This window comes from Aquarana catesbeiana, linkage group LG03, assembly GCF_042186555.1.
Source record: "Aquarana catesbeiana isolate 2022-GZ linkage group LG03, ASM4218655v1, whole genome shotgun sequence".
NCBI classification, from domain to species: domain Eukaryota; kingdom Metazoa; phylum Chordata; class Amphibia; order Anura; family Ranidae; genus Aquarana; species Aquarana catesbeiana.
The window spans coordinates 108,829,335-108,839,636 of record NC_133326.1 but is presented as its reverse complement, the minus strand read 5'-3'; the positions used below and the strand labels follow the sequence as shown (position 1 = coordinate 108,839,636).

The 10,302-nt window shown below is 39.8% G+C and overlaps 1 long non-coding RNA gene across 1 annotated transcript; it reads left to right on the top strand.

Annotated features, from left to right (window-relative positions):
• Window positions 1–1,686: 1,686 nt before the first annotated feature.
• On the top strand, window positions 1,687–9,977 carry LOC141134460 (uncharacterized). Its single transcript, XR_012243158.1, has 3 exons — window positions 1,687–1,781; window positions 2,164–2,203; window positions 9,044–9,977. It is a non-coding gene; the product is annotated as an uncharacterized lncRNA (long non-coding RNA).
• The last annotated feature ends 325 nt before the right edge of the window (window positions 9,978–10,302 follow it).

The window sequence follows — 10,302 nt, the reverse complement described above, 5'->3', positions numbered from 1 at the left end:
CAGTGAAGAGTGGTGTAGAATGTACTGGGGAGGATAAAATATCAAGGGGTAGGTGGTCACCTTCACTGTTATCTTGTGTACCTTGAACCAGAAAGGGCCACATAGTGTAAATCCGTTTGAGTACAAATAAATTTTAATGAAGCAGGAAAACTTACATTTAGAAGATAAAATCAGCGCCTTTTAAAAACAAATGGCGGCCGTGGAGTACTTTTGGGAAGTACTCCACTGCCGCCATTTGTTTTTAAAAGGCGCTGATTTTATCTTCTAAATGTGAGTTTTCCTACTTCATTAAAATGTATTTGTACTCAAACGGATTTACGCTATGTGGTCTTTTCTGTTTTTCCCTCTCCATACTACCCCTACCATATCTATGGACATTTGATCATTGTCTCTCACAAGAAAAATCCGCTAGGATGCCTTCCATCTTGTGGACAATCGGGTGGTCTCGCGCCAGCCATTTGTGGGTTCCAGTGTCCATTCCCAGTGGTTAATCCATATAACACAAGCCTGTTTGGCTCATGGAGCATATGCTCTGGTGGGTTCAAACGTTCTGGTAAGCCTCCTAATTTTCGGTGGTGGTACTCCTCACTTTAGATATACATCCTGACTCACTGTTTGGACATTCATAAGAAGCTTGAATCACATTTTGAAATTTGTCATTTTGATTTTTGTCACCTGGATTTTCCTTGGACTTTTATCATTATCACACATTTACATTGTTTATCACAGTTGCACATGTTTCTTTACCCCATTTTATAGGGTGCGATTATTTGGGTCCATTGCCCCTTATTTGATATATGTGTCACCTCATGTTTTTTTAAGCGCTACACTAATTGTCTTCCCTTGTTTTGCTATTTATCCAATTTGCTGTGTTAGCTGCTATTTTCCAAGGGCAGCGCAGAATTACTTGTTACACCATTCTGGAAAGTGAGTATCACAATAAGCTGGGTTCATACTTATCCGAATTGGATGCGGATTTACCTGTATTCAATTCGCATAGCAGGAGATTGTGACCGGGTCTTTATGGAGCCGGTTCACACGTCTCTGGGGCGGCTACGGAGCAGATTGCACAGGGGTCTTTGGCTCAGTTTCAGAGTCGAATTCAGCCAAAAATTCAGCCCTGAATCGTCCCTGAAACAGTGAGCAGCGGGGCCCCTGCTGTGAGCCGCGTGCGGCTTGGATTTGAACCCAGCCTAAAAGTTTTTTAGTGAAGTGCTGAAATATTTGCTTCAAATGATGATAATATAACAATCGTGCAGTCATGTGCTCAATCCAAGGAAAAGACAAACTCCACCACTGTGTGGAGTGGCTGCTCACCTTAAATTACCAGCTGTTAGGGTTGTGCTTTAGGTTAAAATTCTACTGATATATATTTTTTGTGTTTTACAGACAGTTTTGTAATGGAATGTAGGAAGTTTCCTCCCATTGTTATCTGACCTGTGGGAACAGTTGTTGTTTTCCTGTTATTTCTGCTATTCTGTGATCCTTCCTGAGTACTTTTTCCTGTCGCATATACATCTGTTTCCTTTATGTGAAAGCCTATGGTTAATTGTTTCTTGCTGACTATTATTGTAAAGTACTTTTTCCTGTTATGTATGGAATATAACGTGTGTAGAATTAAAACAAGATAATGGACTTTCCTGTTACGTACCGTATAAAAGACTGAAAAATATGGAATGAAAACTAAGTAAAAACATTCAGCATACATTTGAGTGTGAGTGTTTTGCTTCCAGAGCTGCTCTGAGATGTGGGACGTGTGGAACGGAATGATGCCGGCAAAGGTTAGTAGAGATTACATAGACAGATAAAATAGAGAGGGATAAAACCCTTAGGTAAATAGATAGTTAACTTGTTGCAGTTCTGGGATAAACTTTTAGTTAGAATAAAGTAATATATAAGGGAATATGGATATGTACCATTTCACTTGTTATATATCAGAGATATTAATCTATCAACTGGTGATCAGCAGTGTTGGGTGGGGTGTTGCCATTGGGGAACAGGTTGCTTCGGTGCATACCGTTGTCCCAGAATGCCCCCTCCATTTCGAACAGAAGCCTTGAGTGCTTAGGTACCACCAGGAATTGGCATTTGAGCTGTGGGACCTTGTACAGGTATTGTTGAGCTTAGGCAGTAAAGGTAGTGACTTGAAATTTTTCCTTTCAGTTAAGAGTTTTTCCTTTCCACACGCCCAGACATCTTTCAGGTAATAACTTGTTATTTTATAATTGCTTATTTATGCTTGCATATAGAACATTGGTAAGTAGCTATATTATTCAGTCTCTTGATAGATTCTAACATTCCCTGCCTTGCTTACACGTGAGTGCTAATCTGAGAGAGACAGACTAGGGGTATTTTTTGATTGTGCAACTTTACAGCTTTGACGCCCATGCACAGCAGTTGAACAGTTTATCAGGTGCTATTTCAGTGCCAGCAGGTTTTCCTGCTCCTAGAACAGTTGCACACTCAAAAGGTCCATAGGTTTGCTTGCATAATTTGCTCTTTTTTTTTTACAGGATGGCTAAAGGGACAATCCCGCTCTTACCATTGTTTAAAGTGTTAAGATTTTCTAAGGCACGGCGTAAAACATTACAAAAACATAGATTGTTTCAGACTTTGCAGACAAATGTCTTTTTTGTAAAGAAAACTGGCCTTAAAGCAAAGGTTAGAATGAAACAAAAGACAGCTAACGGACTACGGAAGGTAACTAGGAGAATTCCTACACAGAGCATTAAGAAACCTAAGCCTCCATTCTCCACACTCTCTTCTGGCCTAAACCAAATTACCTATCTCCTTGCTGACTTGGAAACGTCACAAGGAGATACCACAAATGTAGGGTACCTGGAGAAGGATCGGCGAGTGTCAGGGTTAGTTCAGCAGGTTTTGCAGGAACACATGTCTTTAACAGTCAGACTAAAAGATATAAGTATGCATGCATTTAAGGAATCCATTTCCCGATGTGCAGAATATTTTGCACTATTAGAAGCCCTCACGCCTACCACTTTTGTAAATGTACCCCAGGCTGATATACCCATTACTGGAGAAATAGGGAGTTTTGTTGCCCCCTCACTAAATTTAGATGATTTTGAGTTTGGGAATACTGTGCATGTCCCTCAACAGCTCCCCATGCCAGAAACCATGTAGCATAATTGCTCATCTTCTCCTACTTCAGGTAGGATGTTGTCCCCACATGTCAGTGCACAGGAATATAATGGACCAATTAGTGCACCAACTCAAGAATTTATGGTTCTTCACAGAGTGCTCCCTCTTGATAAAAGGGGACTTATACAGATTACTTCCTTGTACAGTAGGATGTTGATATCCATCCAGTACCAGAACCTTTCATAAGCAACACAGGTATGGTAAGGCCTCCTATTTCTTTTTATTTCTACTCCCGATCCGAGAGCAGCATTAGTAAGAATGTTCACACCATTAAGGGCATATGATCATGGGGAAGGGTGGGGTCCCCACTTGCAAGCAGAATGGGTGCATGATCTTGCAAACCACTATTGCTTTTAGTAGGGACACACTGTTTAAGATATGCTGTTGTTGACAATAGCCTTTGTTTTACGGCCAGTTGCATGGAGTTCAATTAGCATAGCTGGCAGTGCTGATGCTTCTAATGCTGCTCTCTTATGCCGCATACACACGACCGGACTTTCCAGCAGAAAAGGTCAGACGGAATCATTCCATCGAATATTCCGATCATGTGTGGGCTTCATCGGACTTTCTCTTTTGAAAATTCTGACGGACCTAGAAATAGAACATGTTTTAAATCTTTCCGATGGAATCAATTCCTATCAGGAAAAGCGTTCATTTGTATGCTATTCCGACGGAAAAAAAACTACGCAAGGGCAGCTATTGGCTACTTGTATATAGGCAATAATGAATCAATAAAATTAGATAAATATATAAATACACAATTATAAATATATAAAGTGTCTCTTCAGTATTGCAGCAGCGCTGTGCACCCCAGTTAAACAGGGTCTCTTTCTTAATCTATTTCAGAAAGTTCAAACATGGGTAGTAATCCTTTCACCAAGCGATATACCACGTGCTGGGGTCCCCAATGAAAACTCACTCACCAGAAATCAGATCAATAAAAGCCTTGATTAATAGTAGTAAATCTGCATCAATATCCAAAGCGACCACCAGATGTCAGTATTATTCCCAGTAGTTCCAATAGGATATGTAGAAGAAACAAAAATGCTCACATAGCGTGATACTGCTAAACATCTTTATTTGAACCATCCAAACATCCCCTTAAAACCATGCATACCAAAATTTAATAAACATTGAGCAAAGATAACAAAGTGCACTGTGCCTGATTGCGTCCTCCAGTCGTGAAAACCTGTCAGGAGCGCTCCCTGTGTGTAACCACAGTCACACGCTTCCTGGTTCCTCGGTTGGTGGAGCGCATGCGTCACTTCCTGTGCAACACGTCCCTAACGTTTCGTCACTTCCTGGACTTCTTCTGAGGGCGACGCCCTGTGCAATCAGGCACAGTGCACTTTGTTATCTTTGCTCAATGTTTATTAAATTTTGGTACGCATGGTTTTAAGGGGATGTTTGGATGGTTCAAATAAAGATGTTTAGCAGTATCACGCTATGTGAGCATTTTTGTTTCTTCTACATATCCTATTGGAACTACTGGGAATAATACTGACATCTGGTGGTCGCTTTGGATATTGATGCAGATTTACTACTATTAATTAAGGCTTTTATTGATCTGATTTCTGGTGAGTGAGTTTTCATTGGGGACCCCAGCACGTGGTGTATCGCTTGGTGAAAGGATTACTACCCTCACAGAATACATCTTGATTATTTATTGGTGGGACTCTGGCTATCTGATCCGTGTTTGAACTTTCTGAAATAGATTAAGAAAGAGACCCTGTTTAATTGGGGTGCACAGCGCTGCTGCAATACTGAAGAGACACTTTATATATTTTATATATTTATAATTGTGTCTTTATATATTTATCTAATTTAATTGATTCATTATTGCCTATATACATGTTCTACTATTTAAGCAGCTTCTACTAGTCATATAATTATTTATGTGCCGCACATACACTGTTAAAATATTGTACTAAGCGCAGAGCATTGTTGTTTTTTTGGGACGGGCATATACAACATACATTCATTCACAGCTATTGGCTACTGGCTATTGAACTTCCTTTTTCTAGTCCCATCGTACGTCATCGCGTTCTAAACGATCGGACTTTGGTGTGATCGTGTGTAGGCAAGTCCGTTTCAGCAGACCTCCGTTGGAACTCTGTTGAAAAAAAGTCAGTGCCTATTCTGCTGGAAAGTCCGGTCATGTGTACGCGGCATTACAGGTTTGTATAATAGGGAAATGTATGGTCATCCATGTGTACATAGATCTATAGTATGATATTTGCCACTGTTCTGGTTTGCCTAAGTTTGTTTTCAAATATAGTAACCATTATCAAATGTTGAGTCCATACCAAGGGATATGTTTAATTTGAATGGGAATTGGTAAATATGACGTAATTTCTAAATTTTATGTATTACAAGGTACCTAAACATTTTGTAGCTACTTCCTCTCCTGAGGAACATGATCAGGTAACATTATCAATTTTAAGAAACTTGCAATTGCACATTGATAACAGTATAACAATGGGTAAAATTATAGGTGTAAGGCTTATATCTTGAATGTCACTGTTGCGTCCTGCCTTTTTATATATTGATGTGTCTCATTCCCTCTTTAACCACTTCAATACCAGGCACTTTGGCCCCTTCCTGCCCAGGACCATTTTCAGCTTTCAGTGCTGTCAGTTTGAATGACAATTGGGCGGTCATGCAACACTGTACCCAAACTAAATTTTTATCATTTTCTTCTCACAAATACAGCTTTCTTTTGGTGGTATTTGATCACCACTGGGGTTTTTATTTTTTGCTAAACAAACTTTAAAAGACCAAAATTTTTGAAAAAAAAAAAGGTTTTCTTTGTTTCGGTTATAAAATGTTGTTTTCTCCTTCACTGGTGGGCATTGATGAGGCGGCACTGATGGGCACTGATGAGTTGGCACTGATAAGGTGGCACTGATGAAGAGGTACTGATATGTAGAATTGATGGGGACTAATAGGTGGCATTGATATGCAGCACTGATGGGCATCAATAGGCGGCACTGATATGCAGTATTGATGGGCACTGACAGGCTGCTGTGATGGGCACTGACAGGCGGCTGTGATGGGCACTGACAGGTGGCACTGATGGGCAGCACTGATGATGAGGTACTGACCGGTGTTACTGCTGGGCACTGATTGGCATGGTGATGGGCACTGATTGGCACTGGTGGGCACTGATATGGGCACTGACATCCGTCTCTGATGGGGTACTGACTGGCAGCTGATGGGCACTTTTTGGCAGCTGTGGTGGCACATCTGATGGAGCTATGCTGATAATCACTGTGCTGATTATCAGCACAGACCTCCCCTCTGACAGGGAGAGCCGCCTATACAGGCAAGGATATTGGTGTTGGTATTAGGTAACTAATAACACTGCATGTTATATGCATGCTGTTGAAGAATCCAATCTGAGAACTGGAAGCTTTTTTCTGATTTGTTGAATTCTGCTGCAATATTGAGTGTATATGCCTAGTAATGAGAACTGCTGCTAGAAAACACTTTATTTCTTCATACTTAATGGACTTACAGTTGTGCTCATAAGTTTACATACCCTGACAGAATGTATGATTTCTTGGCCATTTTTCAGAGAATATGAATGATAAAACAAAAACTTTTTTCACTCATGGTTAGTGTTTGGCTGAAGCCATTTATTATCAATCAACTGTGTTTACTCGTTTTAAATCATAATGACAACAGAAACTAGCCAAATGACCCTGATCAAAAGTTTACATACCCCAGTTCTTAATACCCTGTATTGCCCCCTTTAACATCAATGACAGCTTGAAGTCTTTGAGAAGATAAAGAGCCCCACCCACAAATACCAACAGATTGTAAAGCTGCATATTCCTCTTGGCAAAAAGCCTCTAGTTCCTGTAAATTCTTGGGCTGTCTTGCTTGAACTGCATGTTTGAGATCTACCCAGAGTGGCTCAATGATATTGAGGTCAGGAGACTGAGATGGCCACTCCAGAGCCTTCACTTTATTCTGCTGTAGCCAATGACAGGTTCACTTGGTGTCAGGGCTGGGCTCAGCCCTTCCTTCTCTGAGCTGGCCACCGAGCTGTCGGCTAATTGCCGGCTCCTATCTCTCCACAGTGACTCAGCTGTTGATGATATCCTGCTCGTCAGTCCTGCCTACTTAAGCCGTCCAGCCCAGATGAGCTCTGCCTTCGCCTTGGTCACATCTATAGAGACGCTCCCCTGTGTTCCTGTTAAAGACTTGCTTGGCTGACATTCCTTCTGGCTCCAGATCCTGCTTGCTGTTCTACTACGCTCATCTCTGGCTTCCTGACATTTTGGCTTGTCTGACTATCCGTTCCAGTTCCTGAACTCTGGCTATGTTTTGACTACGTTTACTTTGTTTACCTTTTTTTATTATTAAACAAGTGAGATTTTACTGTGCTTCTGTCTGTCTGATTCATGGTTTCTGACACTCAGCCTTGTGTTTTGGATCATTGTCATGTTGGAATGTCCAATTACGTCCCATGCGCAGCTTCCTGGCTGATGAATGCAAATGTTCCTACAGTATTTTTTGATAACATACTGCATTCATCTTGCCATCAATTTTGACCACATTTCCTGTACCATTGTAGCTCACACATCTTCAAAACATCAGCGATCCACCTCCGTGTTTCACAGTAGGAATGGTATACCTTTCATCATAGGCCTTGTTGACTCCTCTCCAAATGTAGCATTTATGGTTGTGGCCAAAAAGCTTAATTTTGGTCTCATCACTCCAAATGACTTTGTGCCAGAAGGTTTGAGGCTTGTCTCTGTGCTGTTTGGCATATTGTAAGTGGGATACTTTGTGGCATTTGCATAGTAATATCTTTCTTCTGGTGACTCGAACCATGCAGCCCATCTTTCTTCAAGTGCCTCATTATTGTGCATCTTGAAACGGCCACACTACATGATTTCAGAGAGTCCTGTATTTCATCTGAAGTTATTTGTGGGGTTTTCTTTGCATCCTGAACAATTTTCCTGGCAGTTGTAGCTGAAATTTTAGTTGGTCTGCCTGACCGTGGTTTGGTTTCAACAGAACCCCTCATTTTCCACTTCTTGATTAGAGTTTGAACACTGCTGATTGGCATTCTCAATTCCTTGGATATCTTTTTATAACCCTTTCCTTTTTTATACGGTTCAACTACCTTTTCCCGCAGATCCTTTGACAATTCTTTTACTTACCCCATGTTCCAGAACCCAGACACATCAGTACAGCACTGGATGAAAGATGCAAGGGTCTGTCAGGATTCCACAAACTCATTGACCTTTTATACACACAAACACAATAATTACAAGCAAACAGATCGCAGGAGAGGATGGTTACCTTTTAATAGCCATTCAAACCCCTATGTGTCAACTTGTGTGCATGTTATCAGGCCAAAATCACCAGGGTATGTAAACTTTTGATCAGGGTAATTTGGGTAATTTCTATTGCCATTATGATTTAAAAAGAGTAAACACAGTTGATTGATAATAGATGGCTTCAGCCACTAACACTAACCATGAGTGAAGGAAATGCTTTTGTGTTGTCATTCATATTTTCTGAAAAATGGCCAAAAAAATCATACATTCTGCCAGTGTATGTAAACTTATGAGCACAACTGTATGTTTGAATTCTTAAAATGGCAGAATATTATTATTATTTTTAAATACCTCCAATAGTTAAGAAAGACTTTATCTAGTAGTGAGGTGTTTCTGTGGTTATTCATTTTGACTGGAGAAGTATCTGTCCCCTATTTGCCCCTCTATCCGGATGTTCTACTTTTAGTACTAAATATTGAAAAAATGCATGGAATTCCTTGTTGTTTTAAAGCTATGCAGGAAGTCCTGGAATGATTCCAGAAGCTTTGACAAGCCATCACTTTGTAAACCCTTCTCTATCTTTCCACAAGCTGAAGGTTGGGGACACCTGTTTTAAAAGTTCCTGGGAAAAGCCTAGAGGAAAAGAGCTACAATGCCAACCCAAGGCCTGAAAGTCCAGTGAACACCACACAAGACAGATTTGACGTGCCAGCCTGAAGACCTGAAGGTTGATTTCTTTGTTTCTTTGCAACATCAGTTCCAGTTTGTTTGTGGATGTCAAGTTTTGTCCTTACTGAGTGGCAAGTTCTTAAAGGGTGGTAGATCTCTTCTGAATGCATGAATTGATACAGAATATTTGGAGGTATTTTTAGAAGTTAGAAAATGAACTTGAGGAGTTCATGATGTGAACTTTGCACTGGAAAACATATAAACATTTGCAAGGCTCAATATAAGAGAGACATTTTGGTTTTAATTTTTGCCAAGGACTATTTTATTACTTTAAAGTCTCATGCTCTTCTATGTTTTCATGGACATTTGCTATACAATTGGGATAACAATTGAGCTGATATATCATTATCCAGCCATATGTTAATTTAATGTGTATATTGTTTTATGTTTCTATACATGTTTATAAAGATGGGCTAATGCAATTATAGTAAGGCAATTCAGGATGATGCATATTGGAGGCAAGATTCATAATTGTCACTTTGTGATAAAAATGAGAGGAAATTGTTAGGGTTATGCTTTAAGTTAAAATTCCACTGATATATATTTTTGCGTTTCACAGACAGTTTTGTAATGGAGTGTAGGAAGTTTCCTCCCATTGTTATCTGATCTGTGGGAACAGTTGTTGTTTTCCTGTTATTTCTGCTATTCTGTGATCCTTCCTTCCTGAGTACTTTTTCCTATCGCATACACATCTGTTTCCTTTACATAAGAGCCTATGCTTAATTGTTTCTTGCTGACTATTATTGTAAAGTACTTTTTCCTGTTATGTATGGAATATGACGTGTGTAGAATTAAAACAGGATACTGGACTTTCCTGTTACATACCGTATATAAGACTGAAAAATATGGAATGAAAACTAAGTAAAAACATTCAGCATACTTTTGAGTGTGAGTGTTTTGCTTCCAGAGCTGTTCTGAGATGTGGTACATGTGGAACAGAATGATGTCGGCAAAAGGTTAGTAGTGTAGGATAAAACCCTTAGGTAAATAGATAGTTAACTTGTTGCAATTCTGGGATAATATTTTAGTTAGAATAAAGTAATATATAAGTAAATATGGATATGCACAATTAACTTGTTATATATCACAGATATTAATCTATCACAAGGTAACACGCATC